General features: G+C 34.4%; 1 protein-coding gene across 1 annotated transcript in view; it reads left to right on the forward strand.

Annotated features, from left to right (window-relative positions):
- The window catches only part of EYS (EGF-like photoreceptor maintenance factor), a 789,024-nt gene that overhangs the window by 466,251 nt on the left and 303,123 nt on the right, over positions 1-19,650 (forward strand). The window lies entirely within an intron of this gene.

Genomic DNA, 19,650 nt, shown 5'->3' on the forward strand with positions numbered 1-19,650 from the left:
TGGCTAGTCAGCAGGACAGAAAGATAATTTTTTTTACTCGATGGGGACTTTAATTATTTTTTCCTGGTTCACATGCTTTCTGAGTGCTTCTTTTTCTGTGCATCTAGATGCTTTTTGACTAAAAATGAATTGGACAAACCTCTCAAAGTCTCGCCCATTCTAACTGTTTGTAGTGATGTTCTTGGGAAGCCAAAAATTGCCTATCCTGTTATTTTAAAAGCATTTGCAGAAAAGTTAAAAGTAACAGAAGTGTAAGATTTTGTTGTGAAGATTGCACCTTCATTTTGGCCTCTCCATTGTACTAAAAATAGTATTACACAGGTAGCGTGTACCAGGCATTCTCTTTACAGAGAGTTTCAGATTTTTTTGCTTATATACCTCTTCAAAGTGATTACTTTTATAAAAAATAAGATTAGTCCTGTTTTGATGGGGTTTTTTTGTTTGTTTATTTTGTTTTGTTTGGGGTTTTGGTTTTTAGGGTATTGTTTGTTTGTTTGTTTTTGGTTTTGGGGGTTATTTTTGGTTTTTGGGTTTTTTTCTATTTGGATAACTTAGTTTTAGAGAATATTGGTTTCTAGTATACAGAATTCTGTTGGGATTGGTTAATTGATTGGTTGACTGAACCGCTTGTTCTGCCTTCTCCTTCACAAGAATCGCATACTAATCTTCCATTTTTTGCTTGATATTGTCTATTTTCCTTCAAAGACCATCTCTTTATAATCATCATTTTCATCACCTATGTGATGAAAAAAGAGACAAATATAAACTTGACCAAATGATTAGCCACTGTTAAACAGCAGACAACAGAGGAAATTCAGCTAATACTGGAGACAAAATTGAATGATCCAGACGTGGAGATCTGTTGTTCATGAAGTCACGGTACTTTCTGAAGTATTCAGCTGAGTAGTATATCTCAAGAACTATTTTTCATCAACATAGTTAATAGTAGTCCTGAGTTCAAAACATATCTATTTGTAAATGTATGTGAGACTCCTAAAATATTTTTAAAACAACCTGATCAAGTGTTCTTATGTATATCTTCTTCCTACAAAACTTCAGGTATAGAGTTATTGATGGATATGCTGAAAAGTTGTTATTGTTTGAATCTCCTAATGATGAGCTATCCTATTTTGTTTTATTAGCACCAGTCACATCTGTGCAAACAGAATTATGTAAAATTTTAATGACAAACCATTTATTTTTAATAACTGTTATCCTGCTTCAAGATCTGCCTTATACAAGTTTATTAGCAATACTGTACTGAAACGAAATGACTGCTGTGCCTGATAAAGAACTCATGAGTAAGCCCTGTTACCTAGACTTCACATCTGCAGTGGAATAGGCTCTGGCCTTTATCAGCTGGTGTTCTGTTGAGTTTCTCATTTCTATTCAGAGAACTTTTTGAGGTGGTGGGGTGTTATTATACAAAGATAAAAGTGTCTGTCAAAGTTGCCAGGTGCTTGGAAGAGACTTATTGTCATCCAGCAGCAGCTGATACAGCACCTGCTGCCATACCTGGCACAGATGGCTATTCTTCACGTTCTGCCACGCAGGCTACTGGATCAGTATAGAAGCAGGTTGGAGGCTGCTACAATGCTGACAGGAGATCAGCAACTGAACAGTTTCACCTCACTACAGTAACCTTTTCAGGATTTCAGGTGTTCCTTTCATCATACTTACATATAAACTCAGGAGGTATTTCTATTGTTAAAGTATATAAGTTTAATCAACATTTTTAATGTAAAATAGGTACAGACAAAAATGTATATTTCTTGGGAGAAAAATGTTTTATGTAATATAATTAATTTGCTAGTTCTTATTCCAAAATGAGACAAAAGATGGCTGCATTTTTTAAAAGCAGTATTATTTTTAGAACATTACAACATTTCTGAAATAAATTCAGGGAATTACAAGGACACAGTAAAACCTAAGAATTCTGGAATTAAACATTAGGAAATATTGATTGGTTTGGTTTACATATTTATACTACACATTTATAAAACAGAATGAATACCCATAGAGCCAAGGAGAAGTTGTTTTTTTTTCTTTTTTTTTGCTTTTCATTATATGCTTGAGGGCTTGTGTTGAAAAAAATGATTTTATGTTATTGATTTAAATTACTTAGGGGAAAAAAAAAGTATTCTAGACCAGGAATGATATGTATAAAGGTGCCAAAGGACAAATAAAACATTTTTGTGGGGTATGGAATACAATTGTTTTCCTGTGAATGCTTGCCTACATAGATTTCATTCTCAGTATGCATATGTAAAGACACAGATCAAATTCATACTGCCAGAACTGCCTCCTGATACTGTGCCTATACTAAAGTCAAGTTGTTTGAGCATACCACTGTGGATTTCCAACCAATCAAGATATGACTTAAAGGGGATTTTGTTTGGGGTTTGTTGTTGTTATTTTGGAGGATTTATTAGTTTGATTGAGTTTTATGGTGGAAAAAATAGATAAGAAACAAAAATGCATTTCCAAAAGTAATAGCTGCCCTTATGTTGATGCATAAGCAAATCTATGTCTTTTTTATTAGAAGAAATAGGATTATTAAAAAGCTAAGTGAGAAATGCTCTTGGATGAGTAAGATCTTTAATTCATTAGTGCATCCATAATAGAAGAAATGTGTCAAGCTGCTAAACCTGATGTACTCTTCTATACTTACAGATTTAGTGTATTTATTAATAACCTGTATTACTAAAACTTGAGAAAATATACTGATGACCCACCTAGATAACTTGCAGTCTCTGAAAAATGGGTACTACATACTTTCCATATATTTTAGAATAGCTCTTCTTACTGGCAATCTGTAGATACATTGCAGCAAGTTCTAAGATAGCTTAGAGTAGCAGGAACCTCTGGAAAAGGACTATGAGAGATGGAAGAAAAATGATTTTTTTTAATCTGATCTCCAGCTGTGCTTTTCCACTGCCATGATATTGCTTGTGGCAAATGATGTTTTGCAAATATATTTATTCTTATAAAAAAATATATTAATCATTAGAGAAATGCTTTCATGTGGCCAGAGAGGACAATCTAAGCTCTTAATCATGTCTGTTAGCACTTTGCGAAGTTCTGTATGCCTTTTTCAGTTTCCCAGGCTCTGCCAGCAAGTAATTGCCCAATAAGTAACAACTGACACAAATTGAATGCAGGAAAATTTCCTTCCTTCCATCCTCCCTGCCTGCCTGCCTTCCCTACTCTCTTTCCTTCCTCTCTTTCCTCTCTTTCCCTCTTTTTCTTTCTTTCTTTCCTGTTAGGGCAGGCAATCGTTGAAACAGGTTGGCCAGAGAGATTGCAGTTTCCATCCTTGGGGATATTTAGAATTGAACTGGACAATGTCCTGAGAAACCTGTTGTAGCTGACCCTACTGTGAGCAGGTGAGATTAAATTAGATAAACTTCAGAGGTCCCTTCAAACCTCAGTTATTCAGGGATTCTGTGGTACCTTGTAATGTTTAGGACAGAATTGTCTTTCAGGTATTGTTTATAAAGACTCTTAGAATTTGCTTCTATGCAAGTATCTTGTTAGTCACAAAAGTGAATCCCAAAAGTGGGATTCATCTTACCCGTAGCTATCCATTAATTAATCTGTGTAAACTATATCACTGTAATAAATGAAGAAAAATCATACCATCTGCTTTAGATGTCTGTTCTGGGATAGGATGCAAACTTTTCTCCTTTCCTTAATTTATACCATTCTGCTTCTTTGTACTTTTGGTTTTGGCAAAGAAATTGAATCTTACTTTGACTTTTCTGTTTGTGTAATGTATGTGGACCATGGAGCTCACAAAGATATTTGAAAGACAAAACCTGGTAGAACCAGCTATGAATGTTAACAACACATCTGCTACTACAGCAGCTAACTGGATTTACTTCTGTTAATTATGGAAAAAAAAATACATTAAGCAAATACTTTAATGAAGTGGATTTTCATCTCTCTATTAAGTTATCAACTTTCACTGCCTCTGTTCAATATTTCATTATTTCCTTTAAGACTACCTAACATATGAAATATGTTCTGAACATATTACTGATAGTCAAATTGGTACATTATTATAAAGCTTTTAATGTTCAGTATTATTTTGTTTAAAGTCTTGCTCTGCAAAAATTTCAATTTTGATTACATTATTGGTTAAATACTCCTAGCAGAAAGAAAAATTCAAGCTTTTGGGTTTTACACGGTGTTTTTCTTTATAATGCAATGTAATGCTTTTTCAGATTTCTCTTTAACCAAGTTCTATTCAATTACAGCAGTGTACACTTGTTTCTGAAAAGTCTTGAAACTGCATGATGCCTTTGTCTCCTAATCCTTCTTTATCATATTGAATTGTTTATGTTATATTCACTGGATTTGACATCACTCTCATTATTCCTTTAAGCTTTATCTTTTATCAATTCGGCCAGACCTACTGCTATTCATTCCATTGTAATTTCCCTGTTCTGAGTATCTGTAATCATATGCTGTTTTTAAACACATGTTATATCTGCTACATCAAGAAGGTAATTACTTTTGACACAGTGAAGTTGCTAGCTATGTAGGTTAGCATGAAATTTCATGCAGAGTGCTTTGAACACTGATCCATTATTTGCACTATATTTGTAACTGCTAGAAGCCTGAACTTAGTAACTTTCCAGACCTCTTTCACAAGCAGTCATTTTCCCTAGAGTTCTGATAAAGAACACCTAGAAGAGTAATTGCAAGCCTGGCCTACTTCTGGTTTTACTTAAGTGCAACCTGCTGCCCTGCAGGCAAAAGCATTTTAATAGTCTGGAACTTTTAAGTGTATTTTTTACTCTGATTGCTTTGTGCTCAGACTTCTAAGCAAGCCAGGTATATAGGAAAATCTGTGGGAATTCCATGTAAATGGCTGCCACAACAAGAAAAAAATTTAAAAGAAATTAAACCTTTCATTTAAAAACAAACATAATTTGATATTTTCTAGGTTTCTGTATCAAAATAAATTTAAATTCCCTTTTGAATTGACAAATAACTTCTGCTTTCTAATCATCAAAAGTGTCCTAGTAATATCTAAATGTCTTCTAGGCTTTGCATTGTGTGTCTGCAAAGAGATTCATTGTGCTTGATATTCCCAGCTACTTTAAAGTAGAAAGAATCATGATATTGGGAATAAAACTCTTGTCATACCTGCCAATGACAGCAGATGTTGAGTTTCAGACATGAGGTAATTTGAGAACAGTTTTTATGCCAGTCACTATCTCCTATTATTTAGAATTTCAAAGCCAGTGAGATCTGTGACTATCATTGACTCCTGAAACAGAGAAATCCTCAATAGCATCTTCTGTCTTTGAAAAATAATACTCTAAGAAACTTCTTACAGGCATAGTTAACTTCTAGATTATTGGGAAAAAAACAACCAACCAACCAAAACAAAACAAAACAAAAAACCACAAAAAAAGTACATTGACCAGTACAAATATTTCTGGGTTAAGGAAGTATTGTTTTTCCAGTCACTCAAAATATTTTCCTTGACTTTTTGAATACTAGCAGCGTTCTGTGTTAAGATTGATTTATTTTGTAGATTTTTGAACCAACCAAACTATGTAACACATGGGCTAGCATTCATCGGCATAGCAAGCATACGGTTCTGAAAATCTTAAAATTGTCATTTGTGTAGTGGGTTCTGAGGAGCCTAAAATAATTAGGATTATTTTTCTTTGAAGAATAGCAAATAAAAGACAGATGTTCCATGTAGCTCACACTTTGCATTTACATTTCGGATCAGTTAGTGCAATTACTGGATTAATTATGTTTTGGTCTTAAACTTTATTTTGAATATACTCAAAATACATCATAATGATCAACTTCTGCAGTTTAAAATAACAAGGCATTTTAGAATCATGAGAGCCTCTGAGTAAGTCTTTTTCTTGTTATTTATTTGAAAAACCTATTATTTGTTACAATACGTAAAGTATCCCGAATGCGCAGATTGCTCCTCAAGGATGCTGTTATATTCCCTGGAGTTAAATAATCCTTAGGGATGATTTGGCAGCATTCAGGAAGTGTAAACACTGTCAGTTCAGCTTTTCCTTCATCTCAGTTGAGGAAGAAAAGAGATATTCCTGTGTGACTCCCTTAAGCAAATAACTGCTCACCAGCAGTGATAAGTTCTGATAATATCTGGGATGCGGACCAAAAAGAGGAGTATGATAGGAGAGTTGCACTATTGGATTCTAGTGCAAGGTCTCTAATCCCATAATTGAAAAAAATTGTTCAAAATCTTAGCAAACTTGACCTGTACTGAAGTTTAAATAATGTGAATTTCTACTAAAAAAAAATTATATATATTTAATGGAAAATAATTAACTTCCTTTATTTGGGATCTCTGCTTACAATGAAATTACAGTAAAATAGAGGAAATGTTGGCTAACCATTAACTATAAGTCTCGCTTTTATTCTCAGATCAGTCATATCTGTACAGGTGTAAAGAGGCTAGCGTGCTTTGGAAAAGAAAAGAAGGAAAAAAAATCTTCCAAAATGCTGTGGTATGTGTTTGCAATGAAGGGAGTTGTAGGATGGAGAGGTTAAAAAGGAAAAATAGTCTGTCGTAGAAGGATGGGGAACATTGTAGGGTCAGCACAAGACAAAACAAATATATACATGGTGAGGTAACAGGGGATAGGATATTCAGGATGACATGTTTAGGAAAAAGACTGGAAATAGTACATATTATTGGCCTGAAGAAAAATACGGTGCCTGTACTCTTCCTGGGTACCCCTCAGCTTCTATCAAGGTATCAATCTTAAGAATTTTCAGATTTACCCTGGTGGAAGCAAAAGCCTTCTCACAAGTAAAGCAGTAGCCCTTCTACATTGTGTCATGTTGCTTCACCGTTTTACCCTCTCATTACCTCAAATTTTAACAGGCTTGTAGAGTTGTGAGCAACAATGGCTTCTGCACCTCAGACCTTTGACCAGAGGGTTTATGTTATTTCAGGTAGCTAGTAAATCTTTATGTGCAGTTATGGAAAACATAAAATGACTTCATAAGCCAATCCTATTTTTTCTTTTGATGTCACATGGGTCAACCTGTCATAAAGATTAAACTGATTACTCAATACTCTTGAGATAGTTGTGCCTGATTAACAGCAAGCTACCCTGTGACTTGGCTTGGCCTCCCAGCAATTTTTCATATATAGCTTTTCTTTTTTTCTTCTGCAAAAAAAAGGCACAATATATTTTTTGCTATTAGTAGCTACACAATGTGGAGCTAGAGCAATTTCTCTCAAGTCTTTGTTGCCTTAGCCTTGCTTCAGATATTAGAGGTGCCTTAAATGCCTTTAAATGATTGTTCCTAACACTGTCCATTTACTTATAATTTAGCAGTTGCCAAGTGCCTGTTTGCAAAAGAGAAAGGCTATGCCTGTTCTGCATATCTAAATTGATCAAGAATATACCAAATGAAAAATGTTTTGTTGTTCTTATTGGCTGGAAAAGGCTGCTCTCCATTTAAAGTTTGTATCTTACAGCTTTTCAGTCACTTCTGCTTTATGGGCTAAAGCAAAAAAAAAAAAAAAATTGCTATCTTGACATGATTTATTGTAAAAGTTCTTTTTTTTTCTCCCAGGCTGGGCAGGTGCAAGGCTGTTAATCCTTACTTACATCATGATTTGCATTGTAGCAAACTGTCATATATTCAAATACCAAAGAAATGCTGCCGTTAAAAATATCACAAACACTAAATCATATGGCAGTTCAGTCATTGTGTGTATCACAAGCAGGTTTTACACTGTTAACTCTAAAAGAATAATTTTAGAATGACTGTTTAGAACTATTCACTGCTCAGAATTTATTTAATATCACAATAATTAAGTCAGGAAAGTTTGGATGGGATAAAATATACTGAAGATAGTCACTAGGTGAGTTACCCTGTTGCAGAAGGAAATCAGATTTGGTAAGCAGGACTCCCTGTTCATGAGGCCCTGCTGACTGTGACTGATGACTCTGTTGTCCTCCAGGTGTTTTTCGATACTTCCCAGAATTGTATTTTCCATTACTTCAATGGGCATTGAAGTGAGACTGTCAGGCCTTTAGTTTCCAGGGTCCTCCCTGAAAACCAGGACAACATTTTCTAGCTTCCAATGAACTGGGACCTCTCTGGATTCTAAAGAAGACTTGAAACTAATCAATTTTAATGGATTATTTTGAATATATTTACCTTTGTAAATATTAGTAAAAATAATAGGTTTTTTTATTGGTGAGAGGAATTTATCAGCTTTTATACTTTGACATAAAAACAGTCTGAGGGAAGTGGAATTTTACACAAAAGACATAATTATTAGTGGTATGGAAGAAAATATAGTTTTGGTGGGTTTTTTAATACACCTCAATATGAAAAAATGAGATATCTTAAACATTATTTTAAGAATTAACCTCAGACTGAAGTGTATCTGTGGGGTAACTGAGTTAGTATCTATTAGTATCTGAGGGGTAAGAACTATCCAGTATACAATTTTTTTTCTCTGTTGAAGAGAGAAGTAAATTCTCTGCCACTGGACAATCTGTGACATGTTCCTTATTCTGAAGGGCATGTTTCAAACTTCATATTAAGTAATGCTCTTAATTAAGTATTTCCTCTGAAAGTTAACCTTGGCACCTGGTGTTTCAGTTGTTCTGGTGTTTGTGGCTTCTGTGGCTTCTGCTAACCCTTTTCATATAAATAGAATATGTTTCAGACCATTAGAAATATCATGACCTCCAAATCTGAAAGACCATCAACCTCCAAAAATATAGAACTCTACCAAGATGCATTGCATCTGATTAACCCACTTATCTCTCCATGAGGCCTCATAATAATTGGAAGAGGGAGAATCAGGACCTGTTCAGACACTCAATTGCAGCTTTTAGCTGTGGCTACATGAAGCTTCGCATGCTGACTAGATTTATGTGAATGTGGTTACAACACAGGTTCTTTTAGGCCAAAAATATTTATTTTCTTATTGAATTTATTTTAGTACTTCGAAATTAAAAATATTGAATTTCAAAATTAAAGAATATAAATTAAGAATTTCATCATCAGTATTAAAAATATACTTCATTTACTATACTTATTTTTTCGTTGGTTTATATAAAAAAGCAGTAGGGGGAAAGAAGTGAAGGGATTTATTTTTTTTCTATATCATGAATTTAAGCAGATAAGTCTATTTTTGTACTTGTTTCTTAAGTTAATTCTTCTATCTAAGATATGTTCTTTTTTTTCTTCTGGTAATCATTTGTCTTTTATATTCCACCTTTTTCCTTAACCTTAAATGTAAACAGGAAATAGAGTATCTATCAGTGATGCTCTGGTGCTAAGTTATAACCCTGACCACCTCTAAAACTGTGAACCATTAAATCTTACAGCTTTTATTTAAGACTACTGGACAGCCATCATGTTGAAAGATAGGTTCCTGTATAGGACTGAAAAATTGAGCCAAGTTCTATAATACTGACTCATCCGAAATTTTTTAGTTATGGGAGATTTTTTTTCACTGTAACCTCACTGGATTTTTTCCACATTGAATAGACTTTCTCAAGATCAAGTAAAGAACTGTTAAACTCTGTTATTTATCTTCCATTCACTTACAGATAGTAGTTTCAAGAATTGCATAAAACAGTATGTGAAGACAAAGACTTGGCAAAATTTCAGAATTTACATTCCTATATGGTCAAGGCATTGAATTTCAGTAAATCACATAAATAAAAATATAAGAATTGCTTGGTTAGAAATTCAGCCTTCAAACTTTTGTTTATGATTTAGATTGTTCACATTAACAGCATGTTATATGTATTAGAATTGCCAACTCCTGGCTGAGGAATAAAACCACCTGAATTCACCAAACACAGTGTGTGGTGAAAGTTATGCCTACATTTCATATGGGGTCCCCCAGTATAAATTCACTATATTTTGCTTGAGCTGCTTCTACATGCAAAGTGCATATTAGATAATCAGTTAGATCATTTATTTCAGTTACTCTTCCATTAACTAGTATGGCTGATCAGGAATTTGCACTGCTGGCATAAAAACTGTACACTGAATTTTGATTTAGGATGAAACACAATGTCCTTTATGTCTACTTTGTCACCTTTGGGTTTATGTTTGTCTGCCTACTCCAGCCTATATCCCCAAATTACTGCTGGGGTCATAGGAGAGGTCTTTGAGACCTTGGGAAACAGATGGCTGTAGACACCCTCCTAGTTTAACATCATGCCCTTTCTGTTTCCTATTCCCTTCAAAAGAATACTAACATGTCTGACACAGCAGCGCAGTGAAACACTTGAATAAACACATTGTTTGGACATCTTGGGACTCATAGAAATTCCAGAGTTTTCATAAAGTGAAATGCTGTTGCTTTCCGTCTTTTGAGAGGGAATTTGTGCTTTGGGGCATCTTAACACATTTATGAATTTTGAAGTATTGGAAAACATTGCAAACTCCGGCATCTCAACTGCTGAGAAGAGTTCTTTTTATCTTTTCAGTTTTTATAATTATAGTTACAGTATCTTCTATATTTCTGCTGGATTCTGGACATCTTTCTTTTTTGGTTCTTAAATCATTGAGTCACTAATTTGTGATGTGTGACTGTGTAAAATGAATGTTGGAAACATACAGTAGATAAATTTAAACAGGGCCATGCCTTTAGTGCAGCAACACCTCTTGTCTTTGCATTTTTTCTTAAGACAGCTAGAACCTCCTTTCTTTATCATTTCTTTAACAAATTATGAAATATTTCAGACATCTAAAAAATAATTATTACAATATACATTTCTAATTTGTGTCAGTAACTGCTAGCTTGGACCTACTTTATCAGCACCAATACGAGAGTCAGTAAAGGCTCAAAAAAGAGAGAAAAATATGTACACATTATGATCTGCTCTTTCTCAACTATAAATAATGTTGTAGTTAAGTCTCTTACACTTTAAAATTATATTTCTTTGTAACCAGTTGACATCTCTAAAATATTTACTTAGATTTGAACATAAATTGTACAATTGTAACATAAGTTAGACTTCCATTGACTAGATGAATAAAACATTTCTCAAAGGAACAAGTAAAGTATAAGTACTTATTTTAATTGTTCTGATTATTTATAATATGCTCTTAAACTTGCCAGTTCCCATCTAGTAAATAAATAATATTCCAAGATTGACTTTTTTTCCTGGACGTCTCTCATATAATAAGCATGATAAGTTTATTGGTGCATCCACCTAAGGCTGATGTTCCACTCTTAATGTGGGGTATTTTTAATTTTTGATTTAGGTTTTTTGTTTTGCTTGTCTGTGCCTGGTTTTTTTCTGGAACATATTCATAACACCAGATATAAGCAATGTTCACTTGTGCTCCAATGTTAACAATAAGATACTGCTTCAATACCATGAGCAGAATTCTCATCTGAAAGGCAGGGCATTTTTCTTTTACTCCTCAGTGTTAATATAAGACTACATAAAAATATCTACAAATATCTATGTTTCTGTAGGTATACATTTCATAAGAAAGCAAGTTCTGTGTACAGTCCTACAAGCATTTGCTAATGGGTGTAATGCTTCCTGTCCTTAACTTGATTTTACTTGATGTAAGTTGCAGAATCTAAGCCTTAGCTAGCTGTATATGTTTTGTTACACCAGTTTTTAAATCTTTCTAGGCTCTATGAGTTTTTCTTTCTAAAAATGTAGATTCTGTATGTATATTATGTATCAGTTTTACATTCGTTTTTTCAAGGCCTTAGTGTGGTTAACTAAAAATTGCCTTTATCAAATGAATTTTTTTAAATTAGGAAAAAGGAAAAAAGAGCAAAAAAAATTTCAGTAAGTAGTCATTAAGTAAGGTTATTTCAAGTGATTTTGACTTTAGCACCTTCTTTGCTACTTAAAAATCATTACTGTTACTGCTATAGCAACTGTTGAAAGTATCATGCCCCGTTTGCAGGGTAAGCAAGAGTAGGTCATATAAACGATACAGATGTTCTCAGACTTAATTTGTAAAAGCTGTTTAAATAACCATTTAACTGAACTCCAACACTATAAACATTGTTCTGTATGTTTTAGAGCTATTAAAGCTTAATCCACTACATTTGTAATGGATGGTTAATCACTACTCTTCAGTGATTTCAAATGAAAACATTTCAATACCAACTTTTACTGAAGTTAAATAGCTTTAGTTATACTAATAAAAGATTATTTTGATGAGATTGCAAAGTACCCACCCATAATCAACAAGTTCATTATAAAACTTCTGAATACTTTTTTTCCAAATCTTTACTTTTAGGTAATGCCTTACTTTAAAAAATATTTTGATTTTTTAGTATTAAAAACTACTATTATATGCAGCTTTCAGTTGCCAATCAGTTAAAATGCCTTTATGAAGCAAGTGTGGTACAAGTTTGATTACGTTATTACTGGTACTATTTCATTCAGATTGGTGTTAGGAAAAAACACAGTAAGAGTGACAAGAAAAGCAATAGCAATTCCTCAAGTACTAAAGTGTTTGCCTAATGCATAGGGTAATCCCTGGAAATGTAATTCGTTGGGAATAATACAATATTGGCCTATAAAATGTAAGCAACTGTTTGCACAGGTGTATTTCATCTCTGGAAATGAAGCAAATAAATGACTCATCCTTCTAAGCAGTAGGAGGTAAGGTCAACATGTTTTTGTTTCCCAGGAGATGACAGATGATGAGGTGAGATTTGATTTCATAATTGAAAGTCCCAGCAGGCTCAAAAGAAAAACAGCATAGTGTTTCAAGGGGAAAAAAATGTTCTAATGTGCTCTACTATTTGTCAGTTTTTGATTCGTTTAAATTAAGATGCATAACCGTAAGGTTCAAACTTAAAAATAAATAAATACTAACTCAGATTTGAAATAGCATTTTCCATTTGGGAACATGTGGTAACTTTATATTTACGATCATTATAATATGTGCTGTTCATAAATGTTACTTTTAAGGTCAGATTTTGCAAGAAATTATGTTTCTGTTCTGTCATTAAAGGACATTGATTTCTGCTGGTGTAGCAAACTGCATAGAGTTCCACTCATCAGCACAGAAAGTTGCTGTGTGGGTACAGACATTTCCACTGCCTTAGTTTTGCAGTAGTGTCTTTAAAGGGCTTAAAACTGGCAGATTCTTAAATGCTTCATCAGAACTCAAACTTTTTTTTCCAACTTCAGATCCTAGTCAGAATTTCTGAGACTGTGAAAAAAACCCTTTGAAATTAGATGAAAACCAAGGAGTTACACTGAGTGTCTTTTCAGAATAAACTGACTTTTAGTGTCTTGACATTTTGCTTGAAATAAGATTAACAGGCTTTACTTAGGCAGATAACGCATGCTTCTAAATGTAAAATCAAGCTAACAAACCCCCCACACTCTAGTAATCAAATAGTTACTTTCCTATCCTTTCTCAGAAAGTTACAATAGTATTTAAATTAATTAATTGTGTTGGCTTTTATTTTATTCCTGAGCAAAATTATTTTTAAGTGGAAGCACCATTTCAATTAAACTCCAAACATACAACCTGAGTCTACAGCTAAATGAAACATCTAATCTTACAGATCACTGCATGTCACACACACTACATATTCTAAAATTACTGTGTCTAACATGAGAGATGAGACTGATCAGTAATTATTTTTCTTGCATGTCAATATTTGGTGTCCTAATATATCCATTATAAAGACAAAAAAAAGAAAAGAAAAAACTATAGGCCCATCAAGAAAACATTTATTACAATCTTAAACTCTATTTTTTGCTAGACATTAGATTTCATATGTTACAATAGTTAAAGCTTATATTGTAGTCCTGGAGGTATTTGTGAAATTTGGATGAGATTTTAGCATTGTTCTTTGAAAAAATTTCTCTAGATTAATCATTATCAAACACATATGTATCTTATGCCTAGGTGATCCAAGAGTTTTCTTTGCTTTTTGCTGAATAAGGATTTACCTGTAGTTAACAAAACCTATTGACAATGTTATTATGTCACAGGATCAAACTAGATGTTCTGCTTTTTCCACTTAAGTCTATACAAGATAATTGTACATATTGGTGATACAGATTTTTTGAAGTCCTTACTTCTTGTATTAGAATGGTCTAGTTCTTCTGTGATTTCTTGGTTTCCTTATTTGGCCCTTTTGCTTTTCACATCCCTGGCTTTATATTGCCTCTCTGAGTACACTAACCACAATGCTAGAAAGATACTCTTTTCAGATAATGTATGAAACAGAAGAATGCACGGAGAAGGTGAAAAATTGCCCCTGAAAATGTGTTTGTATGTTTTTTATTAAGTTGATTATATAAAAGCTTCACAGCCAAACTATGATTCATTCTGAATAGTTTTCACTTTTGAGTTTGTTTAAGAAAAGGAGGAATGTCCTGATAAGAAGTGTTGAGGAATCCATTCAGTGCTGGTGTCTCAGTGAGCAGCTGCAGTGGCAGCCGCAGGTTGAGTTCTGGGAGCCCAGAGCCAAAGGTCAGGAGTCACTGACCCTGTGCCCCACAAAGGACCTGGGGACCTGTGGCCCGGCCAGGGGACCAGACACTCAAAGACACGGCAGGAGCTGAGGCTTCCAGGCTTTCCTGGGCTCAGACTGTGGGAGGATAAAAGCCCAGGGGGTCTTTTGTTTGGCCTTCCTGCTCAGAGGCACCAGCTCAAGCTGGTTTTCTGTTCCTCAGCTATTGCACCAAGACTGGCTCATCTGAGACTCTGCTGGGGGACACCTGGGGCTGAGCCAGCTCAGCAGCCTGCAGTGACTGAGAGAGTGTGGGGCTGTAGCTGTGAAGGGACCTCAGTCCCAGCTCAGGTGTGCAGTGTGACTGACTGAGGGGCTCCTGGAGGGACAGACAGTTTCCTCAACAACAAGCATCATTAACTTCTGTTTTTCCTAGCCAAGATACTGCCCCCCATTACTGAATTTATTTCTCATCCTTCATGCTTCAACACTTAAATTTAACAGAAAAAAAAACCCAGCAGCAATGTATAGATTTTATTAATTGCTGAGAATGATCTAAGCCTAAATACATCGTTTAAAAATACTGTCTCAGAATGTTATTAGAGAGTTCCAATTAACAAAAACTTGCCTTTTTTCCTGAATTCTTACTGAGTTTGAAAATCTTACAAACAAATGTGTACAATATCTGAGCTTAAAAGTGCAAAGCTAACCAGGAGTTCTGCAATGGTGGTACCAATACTTGTGAGTCAAAGTTATCATCAGGAGAACTTTCTATTTTCATACTTTCTGTTTTCTAACACAGCGAAAAGAATATAGTTTAGAAACCTCAAGTGTAATACAAGATATGTTTATTGAATAATATAAGTAAGGCAGTTAACTATGAAATTAATGTAAAATACACACATCTTTCAAGCATTTCCAAAGCAAGAGATTTAATGAGAGAGTTTTAGGTTTTTTGTATTGTCAGGATCCATAGCTTATCTGTTACGTTCCTTTTAACTTTCTTCTGCTCAGTATGATCAAAGCCCAGCCTCCAAATTAGCTAAAGTCTGCCTGATGTTTTGGTGTTTATAAGGCAAATCAACTATGATGCCTTATGGTGTTGATTTAATCTCCTGTCACCTTACTTAGCAGATATCAAGTATCACAGACAGTCAAGGTTTAAATTTGCACTTAAAAAAGAACGCAAGCATTTAGGAACTCCTATACAGTGCAACATGCTGGAATATGCCAGGGAAGGAAGGAGAATAGAGCCTCGTCAGCTAAGGCTTTTCTGACCATGCTTTTTGGCTCCTTCATATTTGCATTTAAAATATGCTTATGATTTGTGGAAACAGTTCTGGAAGCAGGGATGGAAAACAGTAGTCTGTTCTGGCTGTTCTAATCACAGAACTAGAAAATTGGGTACCCTCCTCTCTGAATATTTAGAGTTCTTTTTTAATAGATCTAAAGCAGCCTAATAGAGATCATCTCTTATTGTGGAGTACTTAGAAATGGACTCCAAAAAATGCTACAGGAAACTGGTATGGCTATGTATTTTCTAAATGAAGAAAATTAAAGATGATAAATTCTGAAACTATTAGTGTAAACAAAAAATATAAGGCAGATCACAAAGGCTTTGAGGAACCACTGGAAAAATGTGTCTTATCTGTTAATACATTTTTCCACTGTATTTCAAGAGTAGGATGTCAGTGAGCAAGGCTGATGAATGAAGATTTTAAAAATGGAGAAGCCAGGGACATTGCAGAAAAACTTTACATCTTTTTGCACTTTATTCTGTCTTCACGTACAAAAAACTGAGGAAACATTTAGGTTGGATTCTTCCTTTGAATGTGAGTTTTCAAAAAATACCTTTTGGAAAATAAACTACATGAGTGATAGTTGAATAAACAGAGAAAATGAGTGTTAGACATTTTTTTATGTCTTCAATGTCCAGTCATTTTCAGGCAAGGCATTAACTGTGATGACAGAAAAAGTTTTAGGATAGCTCCAGGAAGCTACAAGCCATAAGACTGATGACTTGCTGTATTAGCTAAGGTAATAGAAATGATATTTAAGAATAGAATTGGCAAACACACAGCTAAATATTACCTAGTTAGGAACAATCAACATGCCTGATTTGAGGTTTTTAAAAGAGAAATTCTACCCTAAAACTTATTGTCAGATTTGGAAGAATTAGCTGTTGTGTGAATAATGGGTTGATGGAAGTTTCTAAATTTCCCGAAGTCTGCTGCTGAGTCCCATAAAACAGATTTTTAAAAGGAACAGCTAGAGGGTAGGAAGCAGTAAAACAGTAAATGTTTATTGTAGCTGAAGATCAGTAGTGAAACTCTACAAGCCAGTAAGTTCTTTAATGCCTTGAAAATTGAATAATCAGTGGAATGAAAAACAGTTCACTGAGAAAATCAAGTTGATCAGTGGAAGAACTGATTAACTAGATTAGTAGAAGAAAGAGTCTTAGGACACTGTGGGATTGTACTATTAAATGACATAATGAAGTTGCACATATGTTTGAAATGGTGCACAGGCACAGAAGGAAGATTAAAAAATCCTGATTTGTTTTACAGTTACAGACTAAGGAGCAATTCTAGGGGTTCATGCCTGATATTTGTACAAAGTGACAACTCAATATTGAGTAATCTTTAAAAAAAAATCACAAATCAAGTTTTAGAAACTATTAAGAAAATAAATTGAATATTCTATATCACCAAAGATACAGTAGAGATGTTTGTATCTTGAATGCTTGAAGTTTGTCTTCTCATCTCTGTTTAAAGAGGTGTAATAGAATACTGACTGATCAGAGAAGATCAAAGGTATTAGTGTGAAAACTATCAAAGTTATTTCAAAGCTGAAGAATAGTAAGAGACTAGAAGAGACATTTTTATGTTTAGTCTGTCCTTGCCTTTCTATAATCATTCATTTAAAGGACTTCTGGAGAATGAAAACTCCTGAAATCAAACAACAAGGAAGTTGTCACACTTCCTGTAATAAAATTTGGAGTTTCATCCTCATTATGACAAAACTGTTGGTTGATTGTCATAAATCAATGTCAAACAAAAAAATAAGAACAAACCATTTGAGCTTATCCAAGTGCAATTCAGTAGTTGATTTATTTTACAGTGAAATGGCAACATAGTCTCTCCCTTTTACAGTAACATTAATAGTTTTATAGTTTTGCTTCTACTTTAAAGAAGACTTGTTTGAAAGTCTGTTACTCATTTCCTTAAAGATCCTTGCAACATTGCTGTGAATAATTGATTATATTATCCTCTCCTCTACCTTTTTTTTTTCCATAAGTAGTTCAAAGAAGGCATAAAATCAGTTGAAGGCTATTCCTAAAGATATCTTCTGAAATGGGGATTTTCACATGGAAGGCCATACGGCATTATTGTTTCACAAGTGGATTTCTTCTCTCCCACAGTCCCTAGAGTAGAAGTTTCCAGGTGAGAGGTATTTTTTGCAAGAACTTGGAACAAGTGTTGCAGGAGTCTTGCTCTTAACCAACGCAAGATTTAGAAACTGAAAAGTGTGTCATGAAACCTGGGACTTATCTTCCTTTTCTAAAAATTTGATCTTGTTAGAGAAACTGAGCTTAAAATTTTGGCTTCCTTGTGACAGCAAGAATGCAGCACTTGTCCCAAGTCTTGACAGCTGTTGAGATATAGTTAATGTCAAAAAAGGCTTATATTCTCTTTTCCTGCAGAAAATGCTGCAGAGTAGATTTGTCTAGTGGAAAGGGAATACAGAGAGTTAACGAAGGCAGGGCTAATGAAAAGATTGCACCACATGGAAATTTTGAATATGTTTGGTCAGTTAAAGTCACAAATTCAATGCTAATTAAGCTTCTTTAAAAAAAATAACCAACAAGATAAAATCATCAGTGTCAGGTTTGAAAGTTACAGAAGCTATGCTGGTTTCAGTATTTGCTCTGAAACCGTCCTTGACAGCTGAAGTGAATAAACCTTTGTTATATAAATCATTATGAGCATTTTGAATTCCCTCAGGGTGGTTACAGAACTGTAGATGAAAAGGGCTTATTCAGTCAAACACAAACCTGTTCTTCAGGGTTTGAGGATTTCTACCAAAATCATTTTGCAATGAAAAGCAAATGTAGGTCTTAAAAACAACCAATAAACTATCCACACCTAACAAAACAGACTCCAGTCCCCACTCTTCCAGGAGTTTTTTGGTCTATTTCGTGTTTGAAAAATTACTGATTTCCTGTTTGTCTTTTACGTTTATTTCATAATATGTCCCTGCTTGTCACAGAATCATAGATTCACAGAATCATTAGGGTTGAAAGGGATCTCTGGAGATCATACAGTCCAATCCTACTGCCAAGGCAGGGTCACCCACATCTGAGTGGGTTTTGAATGTCTCCACAGATGGAAATTCCATTACCTCTATGGGCAACCTGTTCCAGTGCTGTGCCACCCTCTATATAAAGTTCTCACTCATGTTGAGGTGGAACTTCTTGTGTTTTCGTTTATGGCTGTTGCTCCTCCTTCTGTCACTGGGCACCACAAAAAGAATCTGGTGCCATCCTCTTGGTACTCGCCTTTGAGATATTTATATTATTTAGTGAGATCCTCTCTCAGTCTTCTCTTCCCCAGACTTACACACTAGACTGTAGTGCCAACTCTAATCTTTGTAAATTTTAAAGAGCATTACTCTTTGAAATATTTAGTGTTGTCTAGCTTGACCAGGGAGTCCACTATGTATTCTGTGTTACAACAGTTTCACATCTTTCATAGGACAGATGGGAAGTATCCTTATAATCTAATCATCAAGAGGCAGCAGAAGTAGATTTTGATACTTTAAAGTTAAAAGTGGGCTAAAATGCAACTAATGGCTAATTAGCAGTATGTATGAGCAATTGAAACTGAGACATCTGTAAAATAATTAGTCTGTTTCACCCCTTAAATAAGCGTGAATGTGAAAATGCTCAGCACGTAAATAATTCTAGGTCCACACAGTAACAGAGAATGATTACTAAATCTCTCATGGGGAGAAGACAGCAGTACTTCATGATATTGGCTTCATGTATGCTGGGTGCTGGGGAAAAGTGTAGTAAACCCTAATCATCACAATTTCTTGATGTTCCAATAAAGTTTGTTGCCTATTAGAAAGGTTAAAAAATAATCTGAATTTGTATTAAATTCAAATGTTACACTGAAATGATACTTTATGCAAAATCA

This window comes from Sturnus vulgaris, chromosome 3 (genome assembly GCF_052056855.1).
Source record: "Sturnus vulgaris isolate bStuVul1 chromosome 3, bStuVul1.hap1, whole genome shotgun sequence".
NCBI classification, from domain to species: Eukaryota; Metazoa; Chordata; class Aves; order Passeriformes; family Sturnidae; genus Sturnus; species Sturnus vulgaris.